Raw genomic sequence first — 13,244 nt, 5'->3', positions numbered from 1 at the left:
TTTTTGACCTTTTTTTTTTTAACCTAAAAAACAAACAACAGCAACAACAAACAAACAAACAAACTAGTTTTGACTACTGTTTTTAGTTATACATAATAATAAGAATAAATAAGATCTTTGCTTAAGGATCTTTGCAGGAAAGAAGAACCTTGGGGCCGCTTTATTTTTTATTCCTTCTCCAGTAGCAACATGCAACCTCCTCAATCCTCCCTACATAAATGGTGTGCAATACCAGTGAATGTGTTCCTGTGCCACAGCTACTGCACAGTTGTTGCCAGGATGGTGCACTGTGCCATGGCACTCTCCTGGCTTCTTTTCAGCCTTTTCAGCACTTGGGTTTGATCTTTGGAGTTTCCATGTAAAAGTCTTGCAGAGGAAGAGGGAATCAGAGATAGGCTGCACAAACATGAGGCAGAGGAGGATGGCAAGCGAGGAACTTATCTTAGCGTCAGCAGGAGATGAGCACTTGGAAGACAGTGGCTCTGTTATTCAAAGCAGAGCTTTCAAACCGAGGCTTTGTGTGTGTGTGCATGTGTGTGAGTATTCTGAGTGTTAGTTATGAAAAAAAAACAAAACAAAACAAAACAATAATTAATAAAATCTGAAAACCTCTTAAAATACTACCCTTCTCCATAATAAAAACTTACAGGTTTCTCAAAATAAACCCTCAAGTTAATGTGTACTCTAACTTATTACAGCTATAGTATAGCCCAGTTAAATTAAACGTTCTCCTCTTTGTTTCTTTATGTACAGAGAATATTAAAATTTAGAAAACTTAAAGGTAATTATTTAGCTTTGAAGCTTTCTCATGCACCAGTCTTGTGGCAGTTTGGGAAATGTTAACAGACAAATAATAAGATTCTAATAAGAATCATCACTCAAACATTTTGCCACTTCATCTTAGATCCCAGCTATCCATACAGTGCAGAGGAAGCATTAAACACCAGTGGTTGGGTTCATACCTACCAGTGCCCTGAGCAAAGGGTCAGCTAATCCAGTCAGCAGGCATTTTGCAGAGAAGCTGATACCCTGCAGGTATCAGCTAGGTTGGGATTCAGGCATTTGCTTTACGCTCTGCTCCAGCTTTCTTATTCAGGAGGGAATATCAGCTGTAGCTCTCACTTTGACATCAAAATTGAGTTCACTTTCTCCTGGTTTGTGGACACCTAGATAATTTTCATTAGAGGTTTGAGACCTACATCTTAAGATAAATCTCTTGTAAATAGAGTTGTATGTTGTTTCTGTATATGAGCTTATTATTCCTAGCTATCTGTTTTGGACTCTTTAAGAAGCTTTGGGTCTTTCAGGTTGAAAACCACAGATAAAAATTAAAGACCTTGCTTAAAAATGGAGATGTTTAATCTATGTCTACATCTTACATGAAGACTGCATTTGAATCCAGTCTCTGGTCTGCCAAGTTTACTGCTGCTGCTTCCATGAGCAGGCATTCATCTCGGCTGGGAGGAATTAAGTTTATTGGAGGCTTTGTTTAGTTGCCTATTTGCTGACATCTGAGGCAGTGCACTTTATTTGAGGTATCTGCATTGATGAGCAAGGATGGCACAGGATTTCCAGGAAGTTCCAGCTCTTCTGGAGATGTATCTACGATCCAGGAGAGGTATCTGAGGGCATCTCAAAAGGCACTAAATGGCCATCTAAATGATCTTCCAGGTTGTAAGGTCTTCTCATATTTCAGCTCAAAACTAAAATATGGGATTTAGTTCTGGACTGAAATATAATTGTACGAAGTTATTTGTTTGTATCAGTCCTTAGTATCTAGATTCTCAATATGGCTAGTTAAGATTTAGGGCAAACTTCTGTTACTCAAATGTAGACATTACCAGAAATCCCACACAGACTTCCTCTTTCTACAGAAGGTTGCCTGTGGATTTGTGTTACATTTGTCAGAATCATGGAGGTATTTCAGAAAACTTGTGATGTCTCTAAAGTAACTGCAAGTTCAGGCCTCTGAATTGAGCCTTTCTGTCCGTGTCATTGATGGAACCTGCAAAGTGACTGTCCCCAGAGCAGATACTTAGCTTATGGACAATGATGTTGAATTACCTAAAATAAAGTATCTATGTCCTTTCTTGTGAGGTGTCTGAAACGTATTCCGTATATATACACATACATATATATACACAACCCCCAAAATAAAATAATGAATATGGGATTTGAAGTAGGAGTGCAGTAAATCTTGCTATGTATTTTCTCACCTCACTTCTCATGGCCTCTTCAGAGGCTTAGGAGATGGGGCTGACAGCAGCCACAGTGTCTGGGCTGTCCCTAAGGATGGCATGTCAGCACAGCTAGGACTGCAGTGGGGTGATAACCCTACAAGCCACGCTGCAAGTCCCTGAGTCTGTGTACTGTCTTTAGCTTCATCCCAGGGAGGCAGCCTTCACTGTCAATTTTTATGTCTTTTTTTTTTTTTTTTTCAACTCAAAAAGTTGAAAGGGCTCAAATTGATGTTCTCCAAGAGATTGCCCTGCACACCAGGGAATCCTTTTAGCTGGTGGTGAAAGTGCCACTCTTCTCCTGTTGAACTTGGAGGGTATGGCTCCATATCATGGTGATGAGAGCAGCCAACTGGAGGGGGAAGACCTGAGTTCTGCTCTCTGCTCTCTACTTGCTATTTATTTTGTATGAATAGACATTCTCCTTCTTTGTTCTCCGCCATTCCCCTCTCTGCAAGTCCATATCCCAACCTCACTGGGATGTGCCTCTAGATGGTGGAACAGGTCTGCTCCTGGACAATGGGCCTGGATCTCCTCATGGCTGAAAAGGGCTGGGGACCCTTCTTATTTGCATGTGAATTCATTAACTGTGAGGTTATGTTATGAAAGTTGGGAGCTCTGAATTCATTCCTATTCCCTGTGCCAAGGCGCCATGGGTGCAGCTATGCATGGTGCTCATCTTAATGCTATCAGTATAAAATAAATGTGATCTGTGAACTTCTATTTGTTTGGATTCTTTGGAATTCTCATATATTGACATCTAGTTTCTGGGTTAAAAAAGCAGTGATAAATGTAATAGGTGATGAAGATACCTTAGTTTAATTTGCAATAAATTCACATTAATGCAGCCCTCCTTAATTCATATAATCCTTATGTCTTTATTCTCAGCCCTTACTTTGTAATTTCTTAAAACTCATATATACTGTGGTAAATGCAAAGTTGGCATATATTATTATTATTATTATTATTATTATTATTATTATTATTATTATTATTATTATTTTAAGTATTTGTAATGTCTTTGGAATAAAATAGTGCTTCTCTGCTGTTGGCTTTATGTATACATACTTTTTATAAATTTCTAAATTTCTAAAAAAAACCAAGACTGTTAGATATGTGCTTATGAAGGCTATTTTAAAAACACTCGGTATCAGATAGTTATCTGTTTTTAGTGTATTTGTGTACTTTGGCCTCATGGTGGCACAGTCGGTTAAGAAATCACCCCTGTTCCTGCAGTCCTATGTCTTCCACCGAGTTCTCAGGAGTGGCACATACATATTATGCTGGAAAGCAGTATTTCCTGCTTCATCCTCTACAGACAAAAGAAATATTTTCTGACTCAAACACTTTTTTGTTTGTAAGTGAAACGCTAGCTTTGATAAAAGTGCAATGCCAGCCTAAAAAAGCAACAGCAAACCCATCTGGTCTGCCTTTAAAGGCACTGTTTGAAGATAGCTCAGTGAATATATTAGTTAGCAACAGCTAGTATTTGGTTCAAGACCCATGTTTTGATCAATTGCTGTTTGTATGATTTCTGAAATAATAGGTATGCAGGATACGGAATAAATATCTAAGCTGTTCTGTTAGATGCCTGGTGTTTCGTAACAGTTTGACTTTGGCAAAAGCTTGACTTTCGGTCTGCCCTGGAAAAACAGAGGTCGGAGACTTGTTTTGTTACAGTCAAAGCCAAGCCAAAATCTTCAATGATTTTATGTGTCTAACACTTTAACTTAAATTCTTCAAGTTACAAAACTTAATTGTTTGGGTTGTTTATCTCAAATTATTAACTGACTTCTAAAATACTCACTTGAAAAGGTTTTCCAAAGTATTACAGTTAACGTGGAATTTTAAAAGATTTCCCTTGCTTTGTTAAACTTTGAATTTCACTGTTTGGGCAGATAAATGCTGACACAGTTATTCAAGTTTTCCTCGTTCCTGGCTCATATTACTCCTGGCTATATTGATGGAAGTTTTCCAGGATAGATAGGGTCCTGATCTTAAGAAAGCAAGCCAGCTACTTCTTATTAACATTGTGAGGAGCAACTATCCTTTCATAAAGATTCTTCTGTATGATTAGGACTTCAGAATTTTTTAAAAATAAAGAAAATAAATCAGTAATGCTATGTTATACTCAGCCTTCAACTAAGAAAATAATAGTTTTATATATATATATATATATTTCATCTGAATCAATTTTCTTATGATCTTGTATAGATGCATTATCTTAAACAGACTAAACCAATCTCATAGAGTTTCTTAGACTCTTCGTTTTCCTTTTTGGGGACTCACTTAAAAGATTTTTGCTTGGCCGATGCCAGAGAGACATTTTTACTCTGGAAACTTTAACAGGAAAAGCTGGTATGCTTCTATCCCCAAGAAGAGAAAGGGAGAGAAGAGGAGAGGAGGAAAGACGTTTTGTTGAAAAGACCTTACTTTTAAAAACAGAGAAGCAATCTGGTGTTTTTGTGGTAGATGAGGAAGCTGAGATTTGGATTGAGGCTACATCAGGGATTTGTTTTTCAGCTGTTTCATGAAATTCAGCTTTTATTTCTCTACATCATAATGCACACATACAATGTTTTTTTGCTGAACCAGATTCTCTACTTTGATTCTGTATGTGTGTATGAAGGTGGATACATAAAAAGATCAAGTTTTGAGCAAATCCTTTTCTTTGCACGCTACCCATGGCAATGCATATAGACTTCAAGCTATTTCTCAGAGATATATTTTGCTCAGAGAAGAACATTTTGCTTTTCAAATAAGATGACGAGTAAACAAAGAACAATGAACCTGGCTAAGGAGTCACTCCATGTTCAAACTGTGCCCCATGGCTGCGTGTCATGCTACCACCCCTGCTTTAAGGATCTTATTCTGTTCTTCCATGGGACCTCTGCCTCCTTCAGGTCACATCAGAGTGCACTGAAATTTGTAGAAAAATCCTCATTGACTTCAGTGGGCTCATGATCAGCTGCTCCGTGTACCTGCTAGACAATGAAGAAGGCTGAGCACATTGAATTGTGCTGAAGTGCTTGGAGAGGGGCTTTGGCAGTGTGCAGTAAATAAACTGTACGGGTCAAATGGAGTATCACACAGCTTGTGTTCACTGAGCACGATGCATCCTGGGCACCGAGTGAGAAAACAAGAGGCTTTTGTTTTAGTTAAGAACAGTAGTCATGTACTGAGAAAGGCTATACTCACATGCAGAAAGGGCAGAGTTAAGGTTGTGTGATACATTTATTGTAAGTGCCCCCTTTTGCAAAGTTAATGTTTTTTTTTTTTTTTTTTTTTTTTTTTTTTTTTTTTAAATTCCTTTGCTGTCTGAAAGTTCTGTAAAGCCCTTCTTTGTCAAAAGTTAGTGTGACCTCATCTAAAACAGATTGAGTGTCTTGAGTAGTTAGCTTAGAGCATCTTGACTCGTAAAAGGGGACAAGCTTTAAAAATAAAAGAGTAAATTATTAATGTTGTGTCATATGAGTCTAGACACTGGTGTTTGAGTAGGGCACTGTTGTAGCAATAAAACTTCATCAGAAGAAGAGCATCTAGAGATCACAGTCACTGTGTTTTCGAGCTCTGCTCCTGAGTGTGAAAAAAGTGTACTGTCTCCTCTGTTAAATAATAGATTGTTGATCTGTGGATACTTTTTCAGGCATTTGCTGCATCTAGATGAACCACCTTTTGTGGTATAACTAAAATTGGAAAGTTGTAGAACTGTAAGGTGATGACTGTCTTAATAATTCAGCTTCTCATGGCAACCTATAATTAAGATTTCCTCTGGGAATGAAGGGAATGAACCCTTATTCCCACAGAATGTTAGGCAATATTTAATGAGATTATTCCCAAGCAAGAGATACTGAATTTCAGTGAGATAAAACAAACAGAGAAGCATTTTTTTTTTAATTATTTTTTTTTTTCCCAGGAAAATACCCCCAAATATGGATGCATGAGAACCATCATCCAATATAGCATGTAGGGAATTGGTTTGTTTATGGTTTTCTTCCTGATTTTGGGCAAGGAAAAAAAAAAGGGGGGGGGGGAAGAAAAAAAAAGCCTGATCTCATTTTGTTGTAAATTGAGTATTTTTATATACAGCAGGTATTCTATTCCATTAAATCCCTAGGCATTGTGCACAAATGACAGCAAAGGTTTGGCTATTGGTCCATTTCCAGACAAATCTTGTATTGGCTGATATTCACTCAACTTATAAAGCCTTTAAAAATAGGATACAGAATGTAAAATGTTCAATCAAAATATGTATAGAATACCTTTCCTAATGCTCACAACTGTCATTACATTTCAGTTATTCGTATTTGCAAACAGGAGGGAATCATCTGAAAGAAACATTTCAGCACCAGAAACTGAAGGGAAATAAAAGCTAAATAATAATAATAATAATAATAGTAATAGTAATAGTAATAATAATAACAACAATAACAATAAACTCCAAGTTTTGGAAAAAAGCATCTTTAAATCCATTCTATTTCAGTTTTATTTTCATGTCTTCCCTTTAACTAAATTAATTTCCACATGCTGTTGCAGAGAAATAATGTCACTGAAATCCAGGCAGTCTTCCTTATCAGTCAACAGCTGTCCCCAGATGCAGCATTTTAATTTTGAAAGGAATATAAGAGCAATACATTTTCACTGACAACCATGCAGCAAACAGCCCTCATTCTATAATAACTTGTCTAAGGTGTTTCTATTCATAGTTGCTTTCTGCCTATTTCATGTAACTGAATTTTATATTCACCCCTTTTACATTGTTTAAAGAGAAGGTTGTCCATTTCTGTTTATAATTTAAAAGCTCATTATTTTTGCTGGCTTCTTTTCTCTTCAGTGCTGCTTCTTGTTTGATGTGTTCCTGTTGTCCTACCAGCAGGAATTCCATTGTAACCAGACTGCTGTGCTCAGTGTTCCTGCTGTTTTCCATTTTAATTGCTATTATTATGTTTGCCCCTCTACTAGAAGACTTGGTAAATAAAGTAGTTACTGTACACCTTAATCTTTGAAAATATATAAACTGTAATAAAAATTCTGCTTATGAACTCTTCATAGATTCATAAGATCTCTTCAGAACAAACCGTAGATACTTTGTAACCCAGAATAATAGCACATATTCGCATTGTTCCTAAGAACTTACATCTCTTTTAACTACTACATCTCAATTAAAGGAATGCTCTCCAAAGGAAGTTAGCATGATTATTGTGAGAGAGACTCTTTAACTGTCATTACTTGTCATTCATGCACTAATGTCAATGCAGTTGGTGTTTCTAATTCTTTGTACATCGAACTCTCAGAAAACCATTTCATTAGATGAGATAACGCTGCTAGCTATGTCTTGAAAGTGTACTGTAAGGGATTTGAGTTAAATAATATCCAATTTGTTATGATATTATCTCTAATGTTTTGTTATGTTAAAATATACTTGGAAGAGGAAGACTTTTCTGCATATTTCTGACTAAATTTAGCCTTGTTTGGCTGGGCCTGAAATAGAGAGCATTGCTGTAGCTCCAAAGCTAGAAAATGGATTAGGGCTGAGCCAGAACTGTCATTGGAAAAGCCAGCTGGGGATTTGCCCAAAAGTCAGGTCATGATTTGATTCTTCCCAGTATAGACTAGGACCAGACACAAAACTTGGGTCAAAATCCAAATTTTCTCCAAAGGCCCGATGTATTTTCAGTCAGGCTTTCCTCTTTATGTTACAGTCACTTGTCTGAGTCTGCTGGTGAAATCCATGTCAGACACAGCACTAGGAATTCCAGCTGCTGGAGTATTCCTACCTGTGGAATTTGGGAATTTCAGCTACCCTGTCACCATGACACCCCTGGAAAACCAGTGCACTCGGATGATTTTGTGCAATTAATCTGATCACAGATTTTGTGTTTCAAAGCCATTGCATTTAGGATTTGGAAGGAAAGACAGTGTGCCAGACAAAGGGAGGGTTCCTTGTAAATGCAGCTGTCTCATTCTGGAGAACCGAGCCAGGGCTGCAAAAGCCGTCTGAGAATCATCTGTTTTTTTTTTCTGGTACTGACTCCACTGTGATGAAGCAGTCGTAAGACTGCAGTTAAGGTTTTCATGAAGATTTTCAGTTTCACAAAGTAAGGATTTATTTTTATGTTCTAAATTGTTCAAGAATGTTGAAGCCCTGTATACAAGGATTATTACTTTGAAAGTGCTCAAATTTCTGTGCCTTTTTTTTTTTTTTTTTTTTTTTCTTTCCCCTTCTGTTTATAGTCCAGGCAAGCTATGATAGATATTTGTGAATCCCTTTGCTGAAAACATCATGAGAAATTCTAGGTCCTAAGTACCCAGCTAATCAGATACTGCTTCCAGTATTGCCTGTAATTAAATACACTAGAATTATGCACTCCTGAAATGCTGTTTTTACGTTTAAAGCAGTTTTTCTTTATATCTTATTGCATTTTAAACCTGCTTTTTTCTCCACACTTTTTAGTTATGCAATTGTATGTGCAAAATTATTGAATACAGTGGCATCTGATTCATACAGACAGAGATGCAGGCACTTAATTTAAGCATTATATGCATAAATATGTCTGATCAGTCATTTGTATGAATGGTTACTCCATTTATTTACAATTGGCAGTAATTCTATGTGCAGATTAAACGTATACTTTGAATATAACAGACCATGAATAACATAGATGGGTTGCAACTGAATGGAGGTTTACTCAGTTATTCATTGCTTTGGTCCATGCTCTGCTTGCTATGTATATTATTTTATGAGACTGAGGTATGGAAGTAGTTGTGTGTGGGTGAGTAATATTTTCAGTGAAGCTGCAGGCAGTCCCAGAATGAACAACCATCATAAGCTCTGTTTTTTCAGGATAGGTGACCTCTTTACACTACAACATAGAGGGCTGTACCAGTAAGACAGGACACCCTCCTTGAAGTTAGAAAGTGTAAATGTTTTCTACTTGATCACTCACTGCGGAACCCATGAGGTAGCATCCAGAAGGAGTCAGCTGTCAGGTTTATAATTACTTGTTCTCCTGCAATTTGGCACCTATTGTTTATTCTTTTTGTAAAATAGTTTTTGCACATTCTGATGAGGTGGATTGAACAAGAAGATTAATGGCATAATCAGATCTAAGCAGTAAACAACCTGTACTATGCTTGCACCTGATTTTGCTGCAGCTGGAGTACTTCTCTAATAGGCCTGGATGCTTACCAGGAAAAGAAAGTAGAATTGTTTTCCTGCATATTTAGAGATCCATTATCTCTGGGAGTCAAGTAGCTCTTCAGAACTGGAGTTCCAATAGAAAAAGGAGAAGTCAATGCAAAAAAGATTTTTGCTCATCTTCCCGAAGAAAATTTCAGCAAGTGATTCCTTTGATACTGAGCTGTGAAGTGTCTGGGTAGTGGCTGTGGGGAAGATCCTTTGTTTCACAGCCTTAGGAGAAGGGTAGAGGAGTACAGCAAAACCTTGTACCTTAAATCATGCACTACAGCTACCTGTACATACGCCTGGTGAATTATGGCGTAGTTCCTCTGCAACCTTCTATGCAGTCTGTTTCAGCAGCCTGTCTATTTTTCATCTGTTTGTTGTGGGCTAGGTACACTTCTACAGCATCTCCAAGTGTCTGTATGGTGGCAGGCTTAGTTTTCTGTCACCCAGAATTACAAATGCTAGCTACAAGCTGTAGTCTGACTGTGTGGAGCTAAATGATCTTTAAAACCGAATAGGCTCACAGACCTTAAATAATTCCTTTTCTTCATTGTCAGCATTCGCACAATACACTCAATGCACGTAATGACCAGATATGTACAGCATGCTCTGACTATAGTCACATGCCATAACCATGTCATGATTGTGTTCATTTATATTGTTTTAACAAAGGCCATTGCCCCTCTATTCATTTTATACCTGGCTACATCTTCTCACTTAGTCAAAGGGATCTTGAGGCCTGAATCATTTATAAAGTATGTATCTATGCTTTTGGTCAGTTACCTTAGATTTCACTGGCTGCCTATGGTAGCGTACAATGTATAGTAATTCAGGAGTTTGTGGTGAATTTATTATACTTGAAAATATTCCCAAGCATATTTGGTAGAATGGTCTGAATATTAATGTCTCTCCTGAGTCAGTACAATTCCTCACTGTTCTGTTGTTACTGCTTTCTTTGAAATTCAGTCAACAGTCCGCAATACCAAAACAACAAAAATATGTGCACTTATCTTCAGGCCATTAAAATCCTACAGCTGTGTTTACCTTCCTTTTTGTGCAAGGAATGAGTAAAAAGCTTTCAATCAAATGCATTTAAAGAAGAGGAAGGACAGGGGAACTCCCTCGCAGGGATTAGACGCTGCAGCCTTTTCTGGCACTTGCTGCAGAACAGAAACATCCTGTATAATGTTAGCTACTCTTTTCTTTCCTACTGAAGCAGTGGCAGAATTTCTAGCACCTCCTGCTCAATGGGTAAAGGGCCCATGGGTACAATTCTGCAATCTAATCATTCCAGGTAATTTGCTGTATGGATGGTTGGGTTAAGGCAAAGGGTCCAGAACTTGAATTCATTGCAACACCCAGCTCATCGTCACAACTGGAAAAGAGATTCATATTTTAATCTTAAACTTTTGTCCTTATGTATCAGTGATTCTTCCTTCCTATCTCCCACACCGCATGTAAAGGAAAATTGTATACATATATTGTCTTAATTTTAATTTGGTTGATTAAAATAAACAGAGGATCAAATGTGTGAATGAGAAGGGAGAGACATAGTTCTCTGGGCTGATCTTTTGAGTTAATACCTATATAATCCTGCAAAAGTATAGGCTTACATACTTACATACTTTACATACTCCTTTCAGTACCTGAACTATTTTGATCTAGGCATAGATTTATTTATTTTTATGTTTTTAAAAAATATATTTTATTTTTTAATTTTATGTTTTTTAAATATTTTTATCTGCTCAAAGGAAAGCAAACTGTCTCAAAATCACATTTTGAAAACTGAAACAAGCAAACACTCTCTCCCCACCGCCAACACATACACACACACAAACACACACACACTCATTACTTGCTAGATTAATCGACTACAGGAAAATTTTATTTATCAACAGTTATTCAGCCTATTCCCCTCTCTCACATTTCCCAGAAAACAACAGAAAAGCCTAACTTCTCACTGAGCAATTTTTGGAAGGTAAAAGAGGTCACCCATTTCTCTTTTCATTTTCAAATCCCAAGAGGAGATTTTCAAGGATACTAAGGGCTGTTAAGCACCCAATTCCCACTGAGAATCAGACAGAATTGGACGACTGACTGCCCTTTGTGTCTTTGATTTATTTCCCTCTTTGGTCTTTACTAACAACAATTTTTTCTCATTTGGAACACACTGATTGAAAACATCCAAGGTCAAATTCATTTTGCGGAATTCTACTGAAGTCAACAAAGACACACACCAAGATGGAGTTGAGTCCATCTGTACTTTTAGCCTCTCATTAGTACCAAATCTTTGTTTTCTATCTCCATTGGATTCACTTGGCAAAAGAGAGGAAAAACAAACAAACAAAGAAACAACTTAATAAATGGTTAAACTAAAGTGGGATGAAAAAGAAATTAAAATATTTGTTAGAAAGCTTGTTAAAGAATAAATCTGAGCATATTTTGCTATTTGCAGGCATATGTTTTTGTCAAATGTTTCATTTGAAAATTTTACAAGAAAAATATTAGCTTCTTGCTTAACTATTTTTTTTCTTTTGGTTCCTTTTTTTCTGCATGACTCTAGTTGGTTGATAAGAGTGGAATTCATCTCACATCACCTTAGAAGGCTGCAGTCTGGCTGTCTACATTTGAACTACTTTTCCTAGGCTCCATTTATAGTCTAAAGGAAGACAAAGGCACTGCATGACATAATTAATCTGACCTATACTAAATAAGATGTGAGGAATAACACCCTATGTGTACTTGTTTTTCTCTACTCACAAGAAGGGTAATCCAGCTGGCTAGATCAGATTTACACTGTAGGAGGCTACATTTGATCAGATGAATCCTCCCTGCTGTCATACATTTCTTCTTCCTTCCAAGGCTAACCTTGTTCAATCTGGTGTGATTACAGTTTGTTTGTATGATAAATTGTGTTTGTGAACCTTCACATGTTCCACTCTTGATGTTTGTGCATTAAAAAAGACAAATTCCAAATTCATGAATATGATGGATCTGGTGATATAAAATTTGATACATTTGTCTGTCTAACATATTATATTGGCCTCTGTCACAATAATATATGAGCACTTTAGCCATCCCTATTAATTTATATACTTCATTAAAAATCACTGCTCTTTATTCAAGTGTAGTAGCATTGTTCAGATGTAATATAGAATTATCTAGGTCAAACCAAAATACGTTTTCGTTCCTATCAAGAATATATAGAGAGCTAAGTGGAAGGATTATGGTTCAGGAACTTGTAGCATCCGTCATGGTTATGAGTACTGGTTCCAAGTGACTGGAGACTGGTGGTTCACATCAAACCCCTGAGATCTCCCTGAACAATTCCTTCAGAAGTGCTATTACCTGGGATTTGTTAAATCCTGCAGAACTTTCCAGATTTCCCCGTAAGGTTACTGAAGTTGCTGTTCAGCATTAGTATGTAGTTCAGGCACAGTGCCATACTTTCTGACAGCAAATCAGAATGAAATCACACTGCAGCTGATATTATCCTTTCAGCTTAATTCTCCATGATCTCTTGTTGCTGTGGTACCTTTCTGCTTATACTGTTTTCATATCTAATCCTTCTATCAAATCCTTGTATTTTAAGAGAGGGTTTTACTCATTAATTGCCATTCTCCTGTGATTGTACTAGTAAGTGCAGACAGGTTGGGGAAATGAATTTGTCGAGCTCTGACACAATCAAATACAGTTTAAAAAGTTTAATTTTAATGATTTAGGCTTCAAATAAATAACTAGACAACCAACACTTCAATCACTAGGGGTGTTCACTGACCACAGTATCTGAATTATGGCTAAAAATGAGAGCTGTCTACCTG

Source organism: Aythya marila (assembly GCF_965140915.1).
Source record: "Aythya marila genome assembly, chromosome: 2".
Lineage (NCBI taxonomy): Eukaryota > Metazoa > Chordata > Aves > Anseriformes > Anatidae > Aythya > Aythya marila.
This window is presented reverse-complemented; position numbering follows the sequence as displayed.